Raw genomic sequence first — 13170 nt, forward strand, 5'->3', positions numbered from 1 at the left:
GTCCAGCAGGTCTCAGCCTTATTTTCCCCAGCCCCTATTCAAGATGGAGTTGCTCTGGTTCAAATGCCTCTGACAGTGAGACCCTGTCCTTACCAAAAATTAAAAAAATTAGCCATCCACATGCTGGGTGTGGTGGCTTACGCCTGTAATCCCAGCATTTTGGGAGGCGGAGGTGGGTGGATCATGAGGTCAGAAGTTTGAGACCAGCCTGGCCAACATGGTGAAACACCATCTCTGCTAAAAGATACAAAAAATTAGCCAGGCATGGTGGTGGGCACCTGTAATCCCAGCTACTTGGGAGGCTGAGGCAGGAGAATCGCTTGAATCTGAGAGGCAGAGGTTGCAGTGAGCCAAGATCACGCCATTGCACTCCAGCCTGGAGACAGAGAGAGTGTGTCTCAAAAAAAAAAAAAAAAAAAAAATTAGCCATCTGTGGTGGAATGCACCTGTAGTGCCAGCTATGGGAAGCTGGGGGGCTGAGGTGGGAGGATTGCTTGAGCCCAAGAGGTCAAGGCTGCAGTGAGCTGAGATTGCGCCACTGCACTCCAGCCTGGGTGACAGAGCAAGAGCCTGTCTCAAAAAAAAAAAAAAAAAAAGAAAAAGAAAAAGAAAAAAGAAATGCCAGAAGCCATTATTAGTGTGGAACCATTAGTAACTTTAATGGGATATTTGCATTATGCAGCTGTCATTCAGGCTGATGGGAGAAGGTGTAGAGAGGAGGCAATAATTTGGTGGGGTTTTTTTTTTTTTTTTTGAAACAGAGTCCCTCTCTGTAGCCCAGGCTGGAGTGCAGTGATGTGATCTCAGCTCATTGCAACCTCCGCCTCCTGGGCTCCAGCGATTCTCCTGCCTCAGCCTCCCACGTAGCTGGGACTGTAGGCGTGTGCCACCACGCCTGGCTAATTTTTGTATTTTTAGTAGAGATGGGTTTTTGCTATGTTGGCCAGGCTGGTCTCAAACTCCTGACCTCAAGTGATCCTGCTTTGGCCTCTCAAAGTCCTGGGATTACTGGTGTGAGCCACTGTGCCCAGCCTGGTTGTTCTTTTTAAATTTTGTTTCCATTTTCATCTACAGTCAGGTTAGAACTGGTAAGAACCAACTAGAAAAATGGCCAGTGGAGCAGAGATGCTGACCACCAATACTTCTAAATCTCAGGGCCAGTGTGGTCTAAAAAAATTCAGGCAGGGTGTGGTGGCTCACGCCTGTAATCCAAGCAATTTGGAGGCCAAGGTGTTTGGATCATTTGAGGTCAGGAGTTCAAGACTAGCCTGACCAACATGGTGAAACCCTGTCTCTACTAAAACACAAATATTAGCCAGGCGTGGTGGTGGGCTTCTGTAATCCTGGCTTCTCGGGAGGCAGAGGCAGGAGAATGGCTTGAACCCAGGAGGTGGAGGTTGCAGAGAGCCAAGATCGCCCCACTGCTCTCCAGCCTAGGCAACAGAGCAAGACTCTGTCTCAAAAAAATTAAAAAAAATTTCAAAACTATTACTCCACATCAGGAATTTTATCAGTTATTGTAAAAGACAAGTGGATTTTCTGACTCTCTCATGTCACTTACCTATTTCAGAGCCTTTGCCCATGGCCTTCTAGTCCAACAGTGCAGCCCAGCCTGCAAGGGCTGATCCGACTCCTTCTCTCCTCTCAATCCCATCTCATCCTGCTTCTCTCTCTCTCTCTCTCTCTTTTTTTTTTTGAGACACAGACTTGCTCTGTCCCTCAGGCTGGAGGACAGTAGCACAATCATAGCTCACTGTCCTCAAACTCCCAGACTCAAGCGATCCTCCCACCTCACCCTCCCAAGCAGCTGGGACTACAAATGCGAGCCAACATGACCAGCTAATTTTTAAAAAAATTTTGGAGACAGGGATCTTGCTACATTGCCCAGGCTAGTCTTGAACTCCTGGGCTCGAGTGATCCTCCTGCCTTGGCCTCCCAAAGTGCTGGGATTCCAGGCATGGGTCACTGTACCCAGCTCATCCTGTTTCTCACTGCAACCAACACTCGCCATGCTTATAGAGCATCCCTTGCTGCCTCCCACATCTTTGCCTTTGCTCACAATGTTTCTTCTGTTCACCCTTCTCTTCCCTTTTCTGTCCAAGGATTTCCTGACCCTTCCTTCCCCTCTTGGTCTCCCTATTTTATCTACCACACAATAACCTCTTCAGATTTCTGTCTGAGGACAGATAACACTTCCTCACGCATGTTTATTTAGATCATGAGCTTACCCTGTGACTCTCTGAACTCCTATGATGGACTGCATGAACTTCTCAGTGCTGGACCCGTTTGACACAGTCTTTCGGAAAGATACTTAACAACTTTCTGCCTTGGTTTCCTCATCTGTGAAATGGGGATAACAAAAGGATTGTGGAAGAGATAAAGGAAGTGATATGTATAATAATGCATAATAATACTAAACATAAGAGTTACTGATATCCATGACATATAACAACAACTTTCCTAATAACTAACACAGCATTCACAATGTGTCAGATTCTGCTCCAGGGGCTTTACACATTTAACTCATTTAGTCCTCTGGGTAACCCTATCAGGTAATTACTCTTATTACCCCTGTTTACAGATTAGAAATCGGAGGCACAGAGAAGTTAAGGAGTTTTCCCAAGGTCACACAACTTGTAAGTGATAAAGATGAGGGTTGATTCTGGGTAGTCTGGGCACCAGAGCCTATGCCCTTAGTCACCAAGCAACATTCCTTCAAATGATCGGTGTTTGTTAATTACCATTAAGTATGAATATGTCTAAAATCTATGATCAAGCTTAGCCTGGAAGTTAAAGACCAGTGAGCCAATCCACAGGGAATACTATTCAGGGGCTGCCTTAAAGACATGAGCCAGCCCTGAGAGTTTCCCTCCTGTCCCCTTACTGACAGGTGGACCAAGAAAAAGGGAAAGAAAACCGTATTCCATCTTCACAGAGGTTCCAGTTAGTTCCTAGGCAAAGAAGCAAGAAATCAAAAGCATCCACAGATGTTGTGTCTACCACTCTGAGGCAGAAAGAGCTTAAGGAGAAGGTCTGACAAGGGACAGACAGTTTACTTATGGAAACAAGCAGAAAATTAAATTTGGTCTCTGCCCAGCAAGCATCTCACCTCCCACCATAGTGTCTGGCAGAGAAATGAGTCAAGGTGGCCTCTGGTGCAGCAAATGTTTGGCACGTCCATTTGCACAGGGGAGGGAAGAAGGCGCCTTCCCAAACCCTTCCCATCACCTTTCAGGATCTTAGGTGCCTTCTCCACAGCCACGGCACAAACCTTTACCACTAGGGGGCGCCTAGACATTTCGGTTGGCTACCAGAAAAGCGGCCCGCTCAGGACAGCAGCAGTGCTCTGTGAAAGAATGGATTCCTGCTTTGTTCTAAGTACAAACAAGGAGGAAATGCTTCTGCAGAGTTAAATGAGGTTGACGCGCTCCCCGCGGCTGACGCGACAGTCCCTCCTAACTCTCACCCGCCCTGGGCAGCTCTCTCAGCTGGGTGTGGGGTGGGAGTGGGAGCTGATGGAGGGTGTTCTCTATTGAGACTCTACTTGTTCTAGACTGAGTCACTGGTGGGGGCAGCGGTGTTTGAAAGTGGGCATCACTCGGGCTTCCACATTGACTGTAGTTTTACAGAATGTTTGGTGAGTAACTAGTTTTCTAACTTTATTTCTCTCATGCATTTGTCCATGTTCTTTCCTATCTCATCAAAGAGGATGCCAGGTAAACCCAAAGAAAGGCCCTAGGAAGAAACGAGTACGAGTGCCAAGATGAGCCAGATCCAGGGTGGGGCTGAGAGGCGCCGAGGCAGCTGCTTTCACTGTGCGCCTTCCCCGAGTCCCAGCCCCATATCACCATGGTGACAGATACCCAGCGGCACTGAGAAACAGCTTTTTGTTTTCTGCTCCTCTTTTAACTCCTCACTCCACTTCTCTCCACCTCCACCCTCTTAAACCTATGTATCTTCTTGCTCATTCCTGTGAAGGTATTGGCTGATAAGGAATAATAAGGACTTCCTAAACAAAGGCCTTTAAAATAAAAGTAGCTAACATTTATTCAGCGCTTACTATATGTCAGACACTCTTCTCAATGCTTTGCAAGTATTGGCTCACTTAATTTTCTCAACAATGTGGCAAAGAAGGTATTTGCTTTACAGAATAGGTAACTGAGGCACAGAGAGGTTATGTAACTTGCCCAAGGTCACACGGTAGATGGGGTAGTCACGATTTGAATCTAGGGAGTTCTTACTTTTAAGCTCACACCTTGCTTGAGATACCAGAGAACCTTCAGAGATGTGAAACACTGGACTGTGGGCTACCAGGCCTTCAGAGATGTGAAACACTGGACTGTGGGCTACCAGGGGCCAAAAAGGGATTGTGATTTGGTGTTCTTAGTTGGCAACCCCCAAAATCACAAACGATGTCTACGTGGCAGGCTGGCCAGGGCTGAGAGCTACTGCCTTTGGCTTACATTTGAGCAGATTGCTGTTCTTCTCCTGAATACATGGTTTGGCATCCTTAGGGTTGGTTTATTATGATCCTAAAGACTGGATTTACTTTGTTTTCTTTTTGTTTTTTTGAGGTGGAGACTCACTTTGTCACTCAGGCTGGAGTGCAGCGGCACAATCTTGGCTCACGGCAACCTCCACCTCCCGGGTTCCGGTGATTCTCCTGCCTCAGTCTCCCAAGTAGCTGGGATTACAGGCGCCCACCACTATACCCAGTTAATTTTTGTATTTTTAGTAGAGATGAGGTTTCGCCATGTTGGCCAGGCTGGTCTCAAACTCCTGATCTCAGGTGATCTGCCCACCTCAGCCTCCCAAAGTGCTGGGAATACAGGCGTGAGCTACTATATCCAGCCTGGATTTCCTTCTTATTCTTATTCTGGCCTGGTTCCCTCTAGATGATTGCAAACCCGGGATCAAGGAGCCATACCCTACCCATCTTTGTATTTCCCACAGCCTCCAGATCTTGGGCTTAGTAGGTGCTCATTGCATGTTGACTTATTTAGTCTGTATCAGCCACCTTGAATTATGGGCTATGGCAAAGCTGCCCTTCTGGGACAGGCAAGTGTCATGTCCCATGGCTACTGATCCTTCCTTCCTTCCATCCCTCCCTCCCTCCCTCCTTCTTCCTCATCTCTGCAAAGGGGCAGCATTTTTTTTTTTTCTCGATTCAGATCTAACATGAGGGGGCAGCTATCTCTGATAACTATGGGAAAGAACCTGTCCTGTGTTTCCCACCGCTCAACATGGTTTTTTTTTTTTTGCTTTTTTTTTTTTTTTTTGGTTTTATATGAGTAGAAAGGGCTAGAAAAATCTACCTGTTGTTTCTAATTACTTACCTTCAGTATAAAGAGTAAACTAAGCTGTATTATCTTATCTCAACCTGTCTTTTTTTTTTTTTTTTTGAGATGGAGTCTCGCTCTGTTGCCAAGGCTGGAGTGCAGGGGCAAGATCTCAGCTCACTGCAAGCTCTGCCTCTTGGGTTCATGCCATTCTCCTGCCTCAGCCTCCCAAGTAGCTGGGACTACAGGCACCTGCCACCATGCTCGGCTACTTTTTTGTATTTTTATTAAGGACGGGGTTTCACCGTGTTAGCCAGGATGGTCTTGATCTCCTGACCTCGTGATCCACCCGCCTCGGCCTCCCAAAGTGCTGGGATTACAGGCGTGAGCCACCGCGCCCAGCCGACCCATCTTGTATCTACCATTTCCTGTGCTTTTCTCTGCCACATGCTTCCTTTCCCCGTGTATTTTATGAGCATTGCAAATCATTTTGTTCTTCATCCTCCTTTTCTTTTTTAGAAACAGGTCTCTCGTTCTGTTGCCCAGGCTGTATTGTAGTGGCATGACTGTAGCTCACCGCAGTCTCGAACTCCTGGGCTTCAACTTCTGATCCCCAGCTTTTTGACTAACTGAACTCATCCAAATATGAATTTAGATACTGAAGCCCGTTGACCAGAGGCTTGGATCCCAGGAGTCTCCAGGATGCAATTATCTTTCCTGAGTAACAGGATCTCTGGGAGACCCTAGATTCCTAGAGTAGGGCAGACTTTGCTTTAGAAAGAAAATTGGGGAGTATGCAGAACATTCTGGAACCCCCTAATCTGACCCAGAGCAGACAAGGGTATCTTTACCAAGGCTGACTGTAAGCCAGAATTGCTCCTTTCGAGGTGGTAGGGTTAAGCAGCCTCACTTGGCATGTGTGGTTATTCCAGTCCATGCCTTACTGTAGACATTCCTGAGATCTTTCATCTTCCTCTGCCATTATGTTCCCAACACATTGGAAATAAAGTTCCCCAAATCGCTTCCTCCATATGGCCACACCTGATCAACCCTAAAGATCTCTGAGTCTTTCTTTATTCTACATCCTGTCATCATCTAAATTCCAAAATTTAATTATGGATTTTTTTCCAGACTTCTTCCATAGACCTGGAATATTTTTAGCATCTTTTCTGCAATAAATAGATTGGTGAGGATCTTGAGGTTATATGGAAGGTTTCCTACAGTTGTGTGTTTTAAATGAAACTTGGCTTTTATATTATTTTGGTAACCTGTGAATCTTTTGCTTAATAAAAATCCTCCAGGCTCTCTGCGTGATGTTTTTCTTACCAAAGACACAGACCTGGGCTTCCTGGGGTCCCCCTTCTGCAGCTGTGATAATCAGCAGTCTTCCTGGGGTGAGAGTCTCCTTAAAAGGGCCCTCGGTAATTTATCTACATCTTAAAAAGTTCTGTCAGCATCCAGAAACAATATACACTACCACGTAAGGTACGAGTTCTGTTACTCAGCAAAGGCATATTTTCCGGGCCTGGGTTTGGGGGCATGGGTCCTGAAATTCTCTCTGTGCCATACTTATGTAACTTTTCTCGTTGCGCACCTGCACCACAGCCCAGCAACCTCCTTTCCCCTGCTCTGGGATTACAGGATCTAGGAATTTTCCACTAAGTCCTGCCTTTTCAGGAGCAGACCTGGGCTGGCCTAGCATACAAGTCTACCTTCTTCAGCTCATTCCCTCTCTGTATCTCACAGGCTTTGCTTGTGGTGCTCCACACATGCTACACCAGGCTACATTGAATCTGGCCAGTGGGAATCCCGGAGGGAGGATTGCCTGCATAGAAGCATTTAATCCACACTGCATTTGAAGCTAATAGATTGCTGATCTCATGGCAATGATGAACCTCCTTGGCTATTTCTTTATGCCTATAAAGAGATTATCAAAACGAATTGAGCATACTTTAATTAATATTTTGGTTTTTTAGACGCAATCAGGCTCTGTCACCCAGGCTGGAGTGCAGTGGCGTGGTCTCAGCTCACTGCAACCTCTGCCTCCGAGGTTCAAACGATTCTCCTGCCTCAGCATCCTGAGTAGCTGGGAGTACAGGTGTGTACCACTATGCTTGGCTAATTGTTGTATTTTTAGTAGAGATGGGGTTTCACCATGTTGGTCGGGCTGGTCTGGAACTCCTGACCTAAAGTGATCTGCCTGCCTCAGCCTCCCGAAGTGCTGGGATAAGAGGCGTGAGCCACTGTGCCAACCCAGCTTTTTAAAAAAGGTTAAAAACAACAACAACAAAACCCAGGACCACTAATCAACACATAATCAATTGCAAAAGAATTTGAATAAATTTTCTTATTTTTCTCCTGAGAGAAATAGAGAGTAACGGGAAAGGGGAAATGGGGAGGGCCACTCATTAAAACATATTTTAATAAATTTGCTGTCTATTTCAGGAAGGTTTACTTTGAAACTTATAACATAGACAAATGAAAGAAACGAAAAGGTGCCTCATTAGTTGGTATTTTTCTGGAAGGCTGATTGATAATGTTTTCACGTATTTGAGATAATCAAGTTCAGAGAGCAAAGTCATGGATATGAGTGACGCCCCGTGACCATGGGGACCGCTGTTGATATACGGATGTCTATTTTCTGTCTGTTGGGCAGTGTGTCTGCGATGCCCCTCCCACACACTTGTCTTGCTCTTTCTTCCCCTGACCCTTTCACATGACTGACTCCCTCTTGGTAGTGACTTTTCCTAAGATTCTTTTGTTGTAATCTAGTCATGCTATCTTTATACAAAGGAAAGTGCTAGAAATAGGTACTCAGAGTATGACACAGCTTTCCTTCTCCTCTGAAAAGGCCATGACCTTATTCAACACAGCTTCTACTAGGTATTTGAAACAATTATTATTTATATATATACACATTTAATTGATATATGAGTTGTACATATTTTGGGGGTACCTGTGATAGTTTGATATCTGTATACAATGTTACTATATCTTAATGTAGTAAGTGACCTGTGTCTTGTGCTGACCTCCTATCTCATCCTGTGACTTAGAATGCCTAACCTAATGTTTCTATGCAAGTTACCAATGGTCTTCCTTTTACAGACACTAACGGCAAAAATCTATGTCACCAAGCCCACGTAGAAAAGTCATTGTATTTCACAGGATTAATGGTGGCAATCCCAGTTTGGATTGTTCTTCCATGCCCTAGTTAGCCCCTTTTATGGGAATGAGGAGAGGCAGGAAATGCTGGCAATAAATGGTTGTGGCCAGGCTCATTTACTATTTTGCTTTTTTGTTACTGTTGTTGTTAAAATGGAGTCCCTACTATCAAACTAGTCTTTAAGAAGAAGAAGAAGAAAAGAGGTCTTGCTCTGTCATCCAGGCTACAGTGGAGTGGTGTGATGATAGCTCACTATAGCCTCAAACTGCTGAGTTCAAGGGATCCTCCTGCTTCAGCCTCCTGAGTAGCTGGGACTACAGGCATGTACCACTATGCCTGGATTGTTTTTTTTTAAAAGTAGCATCATTATTTTTTTCTGGCTCTAGAAGTAGTCATTCTGACCATTTAAAAAGTACAGAAAAATATGAAGAATATAATTAATAGCCCACAAAATACAAGTGCTATTAAATTTCAGTGTCCTTTCTGTCCACGTTTTCTAAAAAGAAAAATGTATTTGATAAAGTTTTAGTATAATGACACATCTATCTATCATCTATCTATCTATCTATCTATCTATTTATCTATCTAATTTCTATTACAAGATTGGAATCATATTCTACATAAGTTTTGTATCCTGTTTTCACTTAACTGTATAAGGTGGCCATTTCTTGAGGTCTTTAAATATTTCTCAAAAACATAATTTCAATAGCTTCACAATAGTCCACCTCATATGACTGTACCAGGATTTATTTAACTGGTCTCCCTCTTGCCAACATCTCAGTTGTTTTTATAGTTTTTACTACTATAAAGCAATGATAAATAGCGTTTAGGTAAATCTTGTATTCTCAGTTTCATTCCTTAGGGTAGATATCTACAAAGTGAATCACTGGGCCAAGTGGTAGAAACACTTCTGGAGCACATATATACGTGTGCGTGTGTGTGTGTGCGTGTGCGTGTGGGTGTGTATCTATCTATCTATCTATCTATCTATCTATCTATCTATCTATCTATCCATCTATCTATTCATCTTGCCCAGTGGCCCTTGAGAAAGACAGATGCAAACTAAAATCCTATCAGCAATAGATGAGAGGCCCACTCCCACTGCAACTTTATTAGCACTATTTGTTTGTGTGTGTGTTTGTATGCATTTAAACATACCTCTGCAAATAAATAGAATGAGATAGATAAGAAGAGATGGCGTCTGATTTTAACTTGCATATTTTACAATTAGTGAGACTGAGTAATTTTACATAGATACTTGGATATAACATGCTGATCAACTATTGACTTGAAATATATTCATTTTTCCAGTGGATTTGTAAGGTTGTTAAGAGATTTGTATGTTTCTTTTTCTTTTTTTCATTCATCTTCCTTCTTCTTATAGCATCTGAAATAAAACTAGCTTTGCACATTTAGAAGTAGGGACTCTGTATGCATTGACATGAAATATAAATTGTAGAATTATTGTGGCATTTGAGAGCTAATCAGACCACACAAGCAAAGCACATAGCAGCGGAAGGAAAGGCATAGGAGAGACAGCCTGAAGTTGATAGAGCAAACAGTGGTATTGTTGGAGGATTTGAGTTTAAATGAAAAATGTGAGGAGGAAATTGTTAATCATTCCCTCGATTTTATTTGTATTATCCTATTCCAATAAATCCAGATGCCACTGGCGAGGTAGGCAGCTTCTATGTACAGAACCACCCAGAAAGCTTAGGCTATAGGAGTCAAGGGCACCTGCTTTGCACCAGAACTGGGTTTGGGCATTGCCTGGGCATTTTATATTTACTTTCCAAGTGCCCTTAGGCAAAAACTGCTTAACCTCTCTTAGCCTCAGTTCCATCAATTGTGCTTTGGGAATAATAATACCTCCTCCCCTGTGTTGTTGTGAGGATGAAAAGAAAGAATTTACGTAAGCCTGGAGCACAGTGTGTGACACAGAATAGGAACCCGATATATGGTCGCTGTCATTGTGGTCACATGGGAGTGTGACACGTTACCTGCAGCCAGCATCTTGCGCCGAGGTCACTGTGCCATGCCTCTGTGTAGTCCTCGGATGGTAAAATGATGGTAAAATAAATTCAGTTCGTTCTTCTTATTAATGCAAGTTTAGCCATGTGGCCTTAATTTACCTCCCACCCCCGTCATGTGTCAAGGGATGCTGATTTTCTGAACTCAAATGGAAATGAAAATGACCCAGTTAGAGGAAATGAAATAAAAAGACCAACCAAATATAAATCAGTGTGTTTTATTCATCCTCCACTCATGTGAGTCTCTGGATTTGACAAGCAGAATATGGTGGTGCACGGGAATGCAGACCCTGAGGTCTCCGTGCTTTAATTGAGTAACACGCTTCTTGATATCGACAGTCTTAGGACTATTGAAGTCATGCCTTTTGGCTCTTTGAATGGCTCTATTTCCATTTATTTTCCATTTCTTTTAAATTTTAATCACATTAATCATACACACATAATTTGGATATTAAAATTTGAACCTCATGCAAGCAGCCGATATACATAAAAAATGCTCAATATCACTAACCATCAGTGAAGTGCCGATTAAAGTCTCAGTGAGATACCACCTTATACCGTCAGAATGGCTATTACTAAGCAGTCAAAAAACAACAGATGTGGAGAAAAGGAAGCACTTATACACTGTTGGTGGGAATGTAAATTAGTGCAATTTCTATGGAAAACAGCATGGAGGTTCCTCAAAGAACTAAAAATGGAACTACCATTTGGCCTAGCACTCCCACTCCCGGGTATCTACCTCCCCAGAAAAGAAATCATTACACAGAAAAGACACCTGCACTCATGTTTATCACAGCATTGTTCATAATAGCAAAGTCATAAAATCAACCTAAATATCCTTCAATGGATGATTGGATGAAGAAAATGACGATTGATACATATACACCATGGAATACTACTCAGCCACCAAAAAGAATGAAATCATGTCTTTTGCAGCAACATGGGCGGAGCGGGAGGCCATTATCTTAGGTGAAATAACTCAGAAACAGAAAATCAAATCCTGTGCGTTTTCATTTATAAGTGGGAGTTAAACAATGGCCACACATGGACATAGAGATGGAAACAATAGACACTGTGGATTCCAAAACGGGGAAAGGAAGTGTCAGAGGTGTGTGAACCAGAGCAACTCCATCTTGAATAGGGGCTGGGTAAAATGAGGCTGAGACCTACTGTGCTGCATTCTAAGATGCTTAAGGCTTTCTAGTCACAGGATGAGATAGGAGGTCGACACAAAATACAGGTCATAAAGACTTTGCTGATAAAACAGGTTGCAGTAAAGAAGGTGACCAAAACCCATCAAAACCAAGATGGCGACGAGAGTGACCTCTGGTCGTCCTCACTGCTACACTCCCACCAGTGCCATGACAGTTTACAAATGCCATGGCAACGTCAGAAAGTTACCCCATATGGTCTAAAAAGGGGAGGCACGAATAATCCACCTCTCATTTATCATCAAGAAATAACCATAAAAATGAGCAACCAGCAGCCCTCGGAGCTGCTCTGCTTATGGAATAGCCATTCTTTTATTTATCTACTCTCTTATTAAACTTGTTTTCACTTTACAGACTCACCCTGGATTCTTTCTTGCATGAGACCCAAGAACCCTCTCTTGGGGTCTGAATTGGGACCCCTTTCCTGTACCATCTTTCTGTTGACCAGAGAAGGGACTATAATGCAGAAACCCCTGACCCAAAGGTTAACTTTGGGTAAGTTTGGGGTCCTGTAATATCTTTCTGGTGACCACAGATGGGACGATAGTGTGGAAACCCCCAGTAAGTGGTGGGGTCTGGTAACATCTTTCTGGTAAACCCCCCAAAAAGTTGATACTGAGGAGACCCCCCAATCCAAAGGAAATAGACTGCAGCACTGATTAGACAACTTTGGGTAAGTGGTGGGGTTCCCGGGTAGAGGATGGGAATAGGTTAGAGGTCTAACTCAAGGGAGTTAGAGTCTCTCCTAAGACAGTGGCTTAGAGGCCCCTCTTAATAAAAGGCAAGGACACTTGACCAACCTTGGGTTAGAGGCCCAATTTAGGAGTGGTTAGAGTCCCTTCTAAGATTTAGGGGGTGAGTGCCCCTCTCAGTAAAGTCCTTCTCACAAAGTCCCTCTCAGTTAAGAACAGGTTTGGCACTATGGGATATTAACTGTTATTCTCTTTGGATTAATCTGCCTTGCACTCTTTGCTGACAGCTGTGGGTGACAGGATTAGGCATGTACAGGATCGTGGGACATGGGGAGCTTTCTCCTCCCTAAAAGGGGAAACTTGAGAGCTGATGGGACTGCTGGAAAAGATCCCTTCACTACCGAGAAGCGGCTGCCTGAATTTCTCAGGGTTGCTGTGCCTCGCCTTCCCCACCCTGCTTAAGGCAATGCTTTTGTCTCTCTCTCTTTCTCTGTCTGTGCAAACTGGTTGAATGGTAAAAATGATTGTTTATCTCCTGTAAAGTTTTGATTAATGGGAAAAAGGATTTGTGAGGCTCGCCTTTAACTGTAGTGAATTTGGGGTGCTTTGTATGTCTTTCTGTACTGTTCTGTCATAAGAGGGGTACCTTAGGATAGAACACAGGCTTAGGACACATGTAAGCCTGCTGTTCAAGAAGGCCCAAAAAAGTGGTCACTCATTTCCTTGGGAGCTTGACCTCGTAACCATGTGGCCATACTTTCTCTTTTCGCAATGATGGCCCCAGTTTTGGGTCCA

General features: G+C 43.8%; 1 long non-coding RNA gene across 1 annotated transcript in view; it reads left to right on the forward strand.

Moving 5' to 3' along the window:
* The first annotated feature begins 3012 nt into the window (after positions 1 to 3012).
* The window catches only part of LOC144331089 (uncharacterized), a 48949-nt gene continuing 38791 nt past the window's right edge, over positions 3013 to 13170 (forward strand). Inside the window, exons 1-3 of the long non-coding RNA XR_013397971.1 lie at positions 3013 to 3637; positions 6581 to 6673; positions 7256 to 7377. This is a non-coding gene — a long non-coding RNA (uncharacterized LOC144331089). The remainder of the gene's footprint in view (positions 3638 to 6580; positions 6674 to 7255; positions 7378 to 13170) is intronic.

The sequence above is a fragment of the Macaca mulatta genome, chromosome 9 (assembly GCF_049350105.2).
Source record: "Macaca mulatta isolate MMU2019108-1 chromosome 9, T2T-MMU8v2.0, whole genome shotgun sequence".
NCBI classification, from domain to species: domain Eukaryota; kingdom Metazoa; phylum Chordata; class Mammalia; order Primates; family Cercopithecidae; genus Macaca; species Macaca mulatta.